Here is a 9456-nt window from a genome sequence, read left to right as displayed (position 1 = left end):
CGGTTAGTTTGCAGGCTGTTTTATCTGTTAGTGTAGCTAAAAAGAGGGAGGTGTTGGACTTGATCAGGCATCATAGAGTGCTTTGAAGAAAAGGAAGAATGGTTGTAGTACAGTTCATGTACATCTCTCAGAGCCATTGAGAAATAGGACAGACCGCAAGGAATAAGTATACCACCATAGACACTGAGAGGGGATTTAAATACAAAGTCTAGATTTCAGAGGGCTCTTCCATTACATTGCTTTCATAAGAATTCAAAGAAAAAAGTTCAAGCAGAATGGAATTGAAAGGATTTCTCAATGGCATTGTCTTTGATGATGGGAATTCAGACTACATACTATAAATGAAAAGTGATGGGGTGAGGAAATCTCTCAAGGAGCCTTCCTGTTTGCTATGATTGGGGGTGTCCTGGAGTTGGACAGCAGACACTGAGTCAGCTAGCCAATATCTACTCATTTGTTGTATACTTGAGTGACCTGCCCTAGGTTTGATTAAAGACTTAGGTTTTCTGGCTTGTGGTAATTCAAAATAAGTCAGTTGGGAATGGGTAGGGAAGGACCTCATACTGCTGTTCACTCCTCTGCATCACACTGCAGTGTGCCAACAAAACTAGGTCCAAGCCTCCAAAATCTCTGGAGATGTACTGTATATTTTAACCACTCATCACAGTGATTAGCCTTAGGTTAGAAATGTCTTCCTAAGACGAAGTAAAATCTTAAGCTGTGACTTTAATCTATTTTTACAAGGCAGAGCTAAGTGTAAATACAAATGGCTTCATGACCATTAGATATACTGTTAGAAAGGAGCACATTTGGGGGTGCCTGGGTGGCTCAGTTGGTAAAGCATTCTACTCTTGATTTTGGCTCAGGTCATGACCTCATGGTTGTTGAGATCGAGCCCTGCATTTCACCAAGTGAGCCACCCATGTGCCCCTGGGTTCTACCATTTTTTATCAAGCTTATTGTCTATATACAAAGTCAATGGAGTACTCAAAACTCCAATCAAAAGGGTTAATATTGGGGCATCTGGCTGGCTCAGCTGGTAGAGCACGCAACTCTTGATCTCAGGGTTATGAGTTCAAACTCCATGTTGGGTATGGAGCCTACTAAAAGAAAAGTTAAAATCTAAACTGGTGATCCTTATCAAAGAATAAAATGGGTTGACAGGATAGTGTGCAGATTCAGTAAAATTAATATAAATTTGAACCACAATGATTTTAAGCCTTAAATAGGATGTCTCTCAGGATATGGGCTATCACAAAACCATGCCTGTCAACTACTTTTATCCTTTTACACATCCCTTGGACCAGATTCTCAAGCTTTATTAAACATACAAATCACCTGGGATCTTGTTAAAATGCAGATTCTGGAATTCAGCAGGTCTGTGGTGGGGCCAAAGATTCCATGTTTCTAATATGCCCTCATATAATGCTGTTGGTCCAGGGACCATACTTTTGAGTAAGAAGCCCTAGATAACAATTCCATAGACACATTTTTAATAGTACTTGCAGTAAATTGTTTCACTTGTTTCTTATAATGTAAGATGGTTCTTACATTTCCTTGTGGTAAAGACTAAGGAGAAATGTGTGGCAGTGGCCTAGGGAAGTGTTTGTAAACATCTTTCCTTTGGACAGTATAAGGGGTTTAGGCAATCTGCTCCAGGAGGCATTTCTGTCCTATGTACATATGAGGGTGGATCTTGGCTTTTCCAGGGCATAGCAGTTTGATGAAACTCTTCTGAAACTCATGTGGCATAAAGGGTACAGAACAGGGTTCATAGCCGAATTCAGCCAGAGGAGCCAGAAAGACATCTCATGGAGGGAGTGCTGGATGCATATCCCATGGCAGGCAGCTCGGATGATCATGAGCAATGTGTAGGGTGCCCAGCAACAGGCCAAACACACATGATGATGGCTAGCCACCTGGCCACTTGGTTAATCCAGAAGAGCTGCAGGCGGCTGGCCAGTGAGCTGGCGAGGTCTGGCTGTCTCTGGGCAATGCAGACACTCTTGCTGGCCCTGTAGTTGTTCTGTTGCCAGTGTGCTGCTTTGGCTTGGATGTCTACCTGCAGAGGTGGTAAATCTTGAGTCCCAGGGACATCCAAGGAAAGACCCTTGTGTCTGGGGGAGAGTACCTGGTCTCTCTTCTTCCTGCTTCTCGTCTCAGCTAGTTTAACAAAAAGTATAATTTGTTTTTTCTCCCCTGGAAGTTCATCTCCGAGTTGTCTTGGCTCTGGGCAATGTTGTTCCTCCTCAGGGAGGTGCGCTTCTGAATGTTGATGTAGATGCTCAAGTTGAAGTAAGTGACGCTGATAAAGGGAGTGAAGAATTTGATGATGGAGGTCGTCATCAGGAAGTACCAGTTGTAGAAGAACTCAGCATAGCACTCCCCCCGAGGCAGGATGCTCCTTTTGGCCACATATGCCCAACTGATGATGGCAGGTCCATAGACGAGGAATGCCACCACCCACCAACTCGAAAACAATATTCCTGGTCATGCCCTTCTGAGCTCTGTAAGTCACCTAAAAGGAAACAGCAGAGGCCAGTAAGAGGGGAAGTTGAGGCACCTTCACTCACTCAGCCTGGTACAGCATGGTGCCAATGGTGAGGTCGGATATTAGTTGTTGAGCTAGCCAGTGTCTGGGGGCTGGGAGAGGTTCTACTTCCCTATCAGCCAACTCTTCCCTAGCTCTACTCTGCCACTCCAAGGAGCCTCCGTGCAATGGGTGAAAAGCCTCCCTCTTGCGGACACAACTCAAAGTCTGCCCATTTGGATGTTAGTGGTATTCCTCTACGTATGAAAGCATACATTTTCAACACCTCTCAGAACATGTATACATTATATACATAATTCGCTCAACATCCACAAATCGAATAGCACTGTGTTGCACCGTGCTTCTTCTTCCAACTTTAAGTACATCCTGCTGTTAACTTTATGTGCTCACTCTGTATTTTTATTTTTGATCAGTCCAGTCCCACCTACTGTTCCTGTAGGTGGCACAAGGTCTCAGTGACCAAGAGTAGAGGCTCTGGAGTCAGGTGGCTTGAATTTAAATGCCCACTGTCACTTGGCTAGCTGTTTGTCCTAGGCAACTTAACCTCTGTGTGCCTCAGTTTCTTCATGTATAAGATGGGACACCTTTACCTGGACCACAGGGTTGTCATGACCCTATGTATATCAGCTCTTGGATATAATCCATATAAAGTTCTTTAAACAGTATCTGACTTAAAATAGGCTGTCAAATATTACCTATCATTCTTACTGGGCATAAAAATATCTGTAAGGGCAGAAGCATGAAATAAATGTTCTTGGCTTTTTCTCCCCTGTATCTTTGGTGTGCAGAAAAAGTTCTGAGATGGTGAGAGATAACTGTGAAAATGAAAGGTTCTTTGAAGATTGGAGAGATGGGCATTTTCCCCCAACTGGGCTGCCATATTGAAGACCCTTTGGGAATGTGTGTCACTGAAGCAGAAGACCCAGCCCTCTACATGGTTCAATGCAGAACATTTAATACTGCTAATTAGGCCATCTTACTCTGTATGTCCTCAGTGTACCCCAAAGCCTTTCATTCATAGCAAAGGAAACCTAATCACCAATGGATTACAGGAGAGTGAGCCCAAGTAATGTTTACTTTGGGCTCATTTAGAAAACGCCACTTTAAATGATGTTGGTACTTAGGAAATTATTTTGGTCAAATACAGTGAAAATGTAATAAACAGTAACAGATGAGAGACAGGGATGAGCTGGACTAGAGCAGTGACGAAAGGCAATGAGTCTCATTCTTGGTTGTACCTTCTAATACCTTATAATCACCTGATGGCCTTTTTAAAAATGCCAAGCTTGCCCCCCACCTCTAAGCCCATTAAGTCTAAATATGTAATAAAAAAAAAAAAAAGTGCTTCCCAAATGGGTTGGAAATTGCAGCTGGAAAAAGCAAATTGCCTGAGTGCCACAGAGTGGACTTAGCAATGGATGGCTCTATCTGCCAAAGCTGCTAATTTTCCTATAGTGAACATAGATTACTTGAACAAAAGATAAAAGGAATTTTCATAAAAGACCCAAAGGAAAATGCTTTAAATGCAGTAAAAATGTTTTTTTTTTCCTCTTCTGTCTCATTTAAGGTTCAGTTTTGCCCCAGATGATTAATTTCTTTGGGTCTTATCATCCCTGTGTGCAAAATAGGGATAAAAATCTTTAGTTTCTACCTTACAGGGAGGTGAGGACCAAAAGAATTAGCCATCATAGAGGTTAGAGCCAAAGGGCTTTTAACCCCTCACTTTCCTAATGGAAAACAAGTGCACAGAGGTGCTGTGATGTGCCAAAGGCACACAATGTGTTGTGTCTTAAATCAAGAGTGGACCCTAGGCCTCCTGACTCCTGGACCAGCCTAAAAAGCACCACTGTGAGTGCAATGTACTTGTGATTGCTCATGCAAACCCTTCCCTTTGCTATCTGCTCTGGAAATACTGAAGTATTTTCCCTTCCCACCCAGCACTGTTCTTGGGGAGGCAGCCATGAATACTTACCAGGGAGGACAAAAAGCCACTTGGCACCCATATTACCTTTATATCAGGCCTTGAATGTGGACTTTGGATCACGCCTCCAGATGAGGTTATGCTTTCATTAAATCAGTACCTATGCCTAGCACTGTTACAAGCAAGCACTGGGAAAACATCAGGTAGCAAGACCCCTGCCCCCTTAGAGCTTGGGTTCTAGTGAAGAAGACAGACCTCGAATACAGTGTCCAGCCGTGATAAGCATGAGTATAGCAGGGAAGGAGAACTGGAGAAGGTGAGGGCTGTTACTTGACACAGATGACCAAGGATGTCTCTCTGAGGAGGTGACAGTTGAGCAGAGGCGTGGACTCAGGGTGAGAACAATGGATGGAAAGAGAAAGATGCCTTAATAGGACTTTACGTTTGCATCCTTCCTGACCATACTCATGACCGTAACACCTAGGGTACACTTTATAAGGATAAAAATAAATCATGTGAAAGGCACAGTTTATATTGCATTTTAACTCTTTTTTTTTTTCAACGTTTTAAATTTATTTTTGGGACAGAGAGAAACAGAGCATGAACGGGGAAGGGGCAGAGAGAGAGGGAGACACAGAATCGGAAACAGGCTCCAGGCTCCGAGCCATCAGCCCAGAGCCTGACGCGGGGCTCGAACTCACGGACCGCGAGATCGTGACCTGGCTGAAGTCGGACGCTTAACCGACTGCGCCACCCAGGCGCCCCACATTTTAACTCTTTAATTTGTTAAATGTATTTAAAACGGATATCAATATTTGTAACCTAGTTTTAGCATCTCCTTTTCTTTTCCCTTTGAATATCTGGGGTTCTGAAAATATATGGAAATCGTATGGTGGTTTCTCTCCGCCACCAGCCCAGCAACTCCAAACCCGACTGTGTCCCTGGCAGTCCTCCACGCCAGCGGGTTTGTGTAGAACCTCTGGCCTTCTTTCCGCCCTGGTGACAGGTGAACCTGTCATAGCTGATGAGGACAATATTGAAGGCCGAGGAGGTGCTCACCAGGTAATCCATCACTAGTCACAATTTACACAGCTCCTTCCGAACTTCCACTCCCCGGTCAGGACGTAGGGGATGTACAGTGGGATGCAGAAGCCGCCTGTGGACACAGGGGAGCGGTGGCCCGGCCGCCGGGCTGCCAGCTCCAGCCTGGTCTGGGGTGCCCCAAGGCGTCCCAGCTCTCGAGGGAGACTTCCGAGCGCAGGGTTCTCCTCTGCAGGGCTACTTGTATGCCGCCGGTCCCTAGACCGCACTCACCCACGAGGAGGTCGGCGACAGCCAAATTGAGGAGGAAGTTGCCGCTGGAGCGCAGGCTGCGGTCCACGGCAAAGACCACCACGATCAGTGAGTTGCCCAGCACCGTGGCCAGCGCCAGCAGCGCCCTGAGCGCCGCCAGCAGCGCGGCCACCGGCGCCGAGAAGTGGCCGGCGTGCCGTCCGGAGTGTAGCCCTGACTGGAGCCCCAGCCCTGTAACGCACGCGTTACCCGATGCGTTCGGCTCCATGCTGTAGGTGGCAGGGATGCCGGGGGCTGGCGAAGGGAGCCCGTGGGCAGGGGGCGCGCGGCTGGAGCCGGCGCCTGGCCGGTTGGGGATCTAGGGGGCGCAGCGGGAGGAAGTGGGGCGGAGAGACGGCTGCCTGCAGCCAGGACAGGGCTGAGACGCTGGGGACCGGGCCCCTGGCCTGTAGGGTAGGGACCACCAGTGGGCTGGGTCCGGAACACCTGGGGCGGGGCCGGGGTCGGGGTGCCTGGTTGGGGACAGCCGGCTGGCTGGGGAGCAGCTGAGAGCGGGGAGTTGCCAGGGGACTGGGGTGGGAGGAGTCGGGGACCGCTGGCAGTGGGGGCAGGGGACCCTGCGGGGCGGGGGGCGGGGGGAGGTGGAGGGTTCGCGCTGCGCCGCGTTCTAGCTCCCCTCGGCGAATGCAGGGAGGTTGAGTCTTCCAAGCAAGTTGTTACTACTATTTTCCCGAACAGGAATAGTTTTGTTTCATTATGTTTTATCGTAAAAGTAGTATGTGCACTTATAAAACAAGCAATACAGAAGGGCATCAAGTGGAAGTAAAATTTTTACCGTTATCTCCTCCCTGAGATACCCACTTTGAACATTTGGGTTTAAATCCTTCCAGGCTTCATGCCCCCCCCCTTTTTTTAACCCCCAACTCTTCCCTCCTCCACAGAACTAGACAGACAAAACAAACATGCAAAAAACCCAAAACGCATAGATTTGGGGTGGGGGGTGGAATGGGGTTTGGCTATTTTGATTTATAATCTGCTTTTTCTCCCCATGAAATAATAAATCTGGACATTTCCCCACATCCATACGGAATACAGGTAACCATTATTATCTTTAATGATATCATTTTTCCATTATATGGATGAGCATATTTCCTCAATTTGTTGATAGACAACTATCAATTGTTTCTGTTTTGTTTGATTTTGCTTGTGTATCTTTGTTCACTTATCTACATAATTTCCCCAAGGGAAATTAATGGAAACAGAATTGCTGGGACAAAAGGAATGCAATAGTATAAAATATTATTTTACAACATGTTGCCAGGTTGCCAGGTTGGTAGAAAAGTTGTTCTAATTTACCATTGAAAAAGCCATTTAAAAAATTTTTTTCACAGTGGTGTGACACTGAATACAGGAAACTTCAATTACAATAGAGGCAGGAGGACAAGGGACACCTGTTAAGCATCTTGATTTCAGCTCAGGTTTGTGTGAGCCCCACATCAGGCTTTGTGCTGACAGTGTGGTACCTGCTTGGGATTCTCTCTCCCTCTCTCTCTCCCCCTCCCTTGCTCACTCTCTCTCTGTCTCTCTCTTAATTAATTAATTAATTAAAAAAAATAAAATTGAGGCAGGAGGCCAGAAGGGGAGATCTCACCCCTTATCAACTCTAGGACAATTGCAGATCCCAACAGAAAGATCCATACCTTGCATTTTCCAACAGGAAGAAACCTACTTTATTACCTTAGCAAGCAGGAGGAAGATTTTGCTCCTTGTTCAACAGCAGACCAGCCAATGAGAAACTGCCACAACTTAGCCAATGAGAAACTGTAATCACCCTTCTCAGTTTCCTCTAATGGACTTTTATCCAAAGCTGCCCCTCCCAACTTCCCTTTCCCCTATAATGTTCCTTTCCTTTGTTCTCTGGACTAGCCTATGATTTTGCTTTGGCTTGCATGTCCAAATTGCAATTCCTCTGCCATTTCTGAATAAACCCATTTTGCTGGTAAAGTAACTGGTTGTTTTTATTTTCAAGGTTGACAGTAGGTAGTGATTGTGTGGGGTCTTAGTTTGGCTTCCTAGAGCTCCCTCTCACCTTAGCCCCTTTGTTTCTCCAGCGTAGACAGTCCTTCCCTCTGGCGAATTGGCTCAGAGTGGACTACCTGTCAGGACTACTAGGACTGGGAGTAATGGCCTCTTAGAGAGGGGGAAGAGGTTGGAAGACTGTACCTTAACACTTTTATCACCGGGGTTGGGGCAGAATCTGTCAGGAAGCTCCTCTCTGTGGTTTGGGGCGTGTGGGCATGGGGAGGGGTATGTGTAAAGAGGGGATGTGTATAAATTATGCAGATGGCAGCTGCTTTATCTGTCCTGTTATTTGCCTCCTGCAGACCAGTTTGTTCTGGTGGTGGGAAAAGTGACCCAATGTCACGGATACAAATTCTTGGGCCAGAGAGCAGGGATGGGCCCTTGGGGATTATTTGTGCAATGACTCTCAAGCTTTTTGAACCACAACCCACCTAGAATATACTGTTTACATTATAACCCAATGTATACACATACTGCACACATGTGCATGTACACACATATTGGTGAGGAAAAAGTAAAACAAAAACAGTGACTGCCCTTAGTATGATGTATTCTGATATTTTTGGTTCTACCCTATGTTTTATTATTAGTTTTTAAATGCTGGTCTTGACCCACTACATCCTCAACTGGCTGTCAGCCTGCATTTGAGAAACAGTCATCTGGTTAATCTAGTTGAATCCACTCATTTTACACATGGGAACATGGGCCAGAATGGGAAGATACTTAGTTGGGGACATCCAGGGAGTTATGGTTGAGCAGAGCTGGTTCCAGACTGATGTTGACAGACATGGCCAGCCGAGAGATGACTGTCCCTCTCGTGGCGGCAATGATGTTTGAGGCAGGAAACAACTCTGATGATTGAGGAAGGAAGAAACAAGCCAGCATTTATCTCCTTTCTTGTCTACTAATTGCCTCTTCATTTGCTGAAAAGATACTTTGGGCCTGGTGGAAATGACACTTGGAGCAGATTGATGGGCCCCTCTCCCACCAACCAGGGGCTGAGAATCCATCTAGGCCAGTTTAAATAGGAAAAGTGATGGCAGGTCATGTAGAAGATGCAGGTAGTACAACTGTTGTCTGTCTGTAAGAAGACAGGAGAATGGGGTCTAGCAGGCATATACTTCTCCCTCTCCTTCAGGTGTTGGGTAGCTAGGGGACCATGCTAAAGAGTTAATCCCTGTTTGTTGTGTATGTGTGCTACATTTGTTTCAGAGGGCCAGGCTATACCTTCACAGTGCCTCAGGGGCTGGGACTCATGCAAAGAGCCTTAGGGTTGACACTGCTGCCCCAGTGGTCCTGGAAGGTAGGGTATCCAGGCAGAGAATCGTTCTTGAGCCTTGGATTCATCAGTTTGGCCTGCCGAAACAGAATACCATAGACTGGGTGGCTTCAACAACAAATATTTCTGACAGTTCCAGAGGCTGGGAAGAACAACATCAAGCTGCTGGCAGATCTGGTGAGGACATACTTCCTGGTTTGCAGATGACCATCTTCTCATATCTTCGAGTAGAAAGATATTGTGTCTCTTCTTCTTTTATAAGGGCATTAATTCTTTAAGACCTAATATAACCATAGTTCCCTCCCAAATGCCTCACTTCTAAATGCTATT

The 9456-nt window shown here is 46.1% G+C and overlaps 1 long non-coding RNA gene across 1 annotated transcript; it reads left to right on the top strand.

Moving 5' to 3' along the window:
• Nucleotides 1-6437: 6437 nt before the first annotated feature.
• LOC131499535 (uncharacterized) lies at nucleotides 6438-7769 on the top strand. Its single transcript, XR_009255938.1, has 2 exons — nucleotides 6438-7243; nucleotides 7483-7769. It is a non-coding gene; the product is annotated as an uncharacterized LOC131499535 (long non-coding RNA).
• The last annotated feature ends 1687 nt before the right edge of the window (nucleotides 7770-9456 follow it).

Source organism: Neofelis nebulosa, chromosome 17 (genome assembly GCF_028018385.1).
Source record: "Neofelis nebulosa isolate mNeoNeb1 chromosome 17, mNeoNeb1.pri, whole genome shotgun sequence".
NCBI lineage: Eukaryota > Metazoa > Chordata > Mammalia > Carnivora > Felidae > Neofelis > Neofelis nebulosa.
This window is presented reverse-complemented; position numbering and strand designations above follow the sequence as displayed.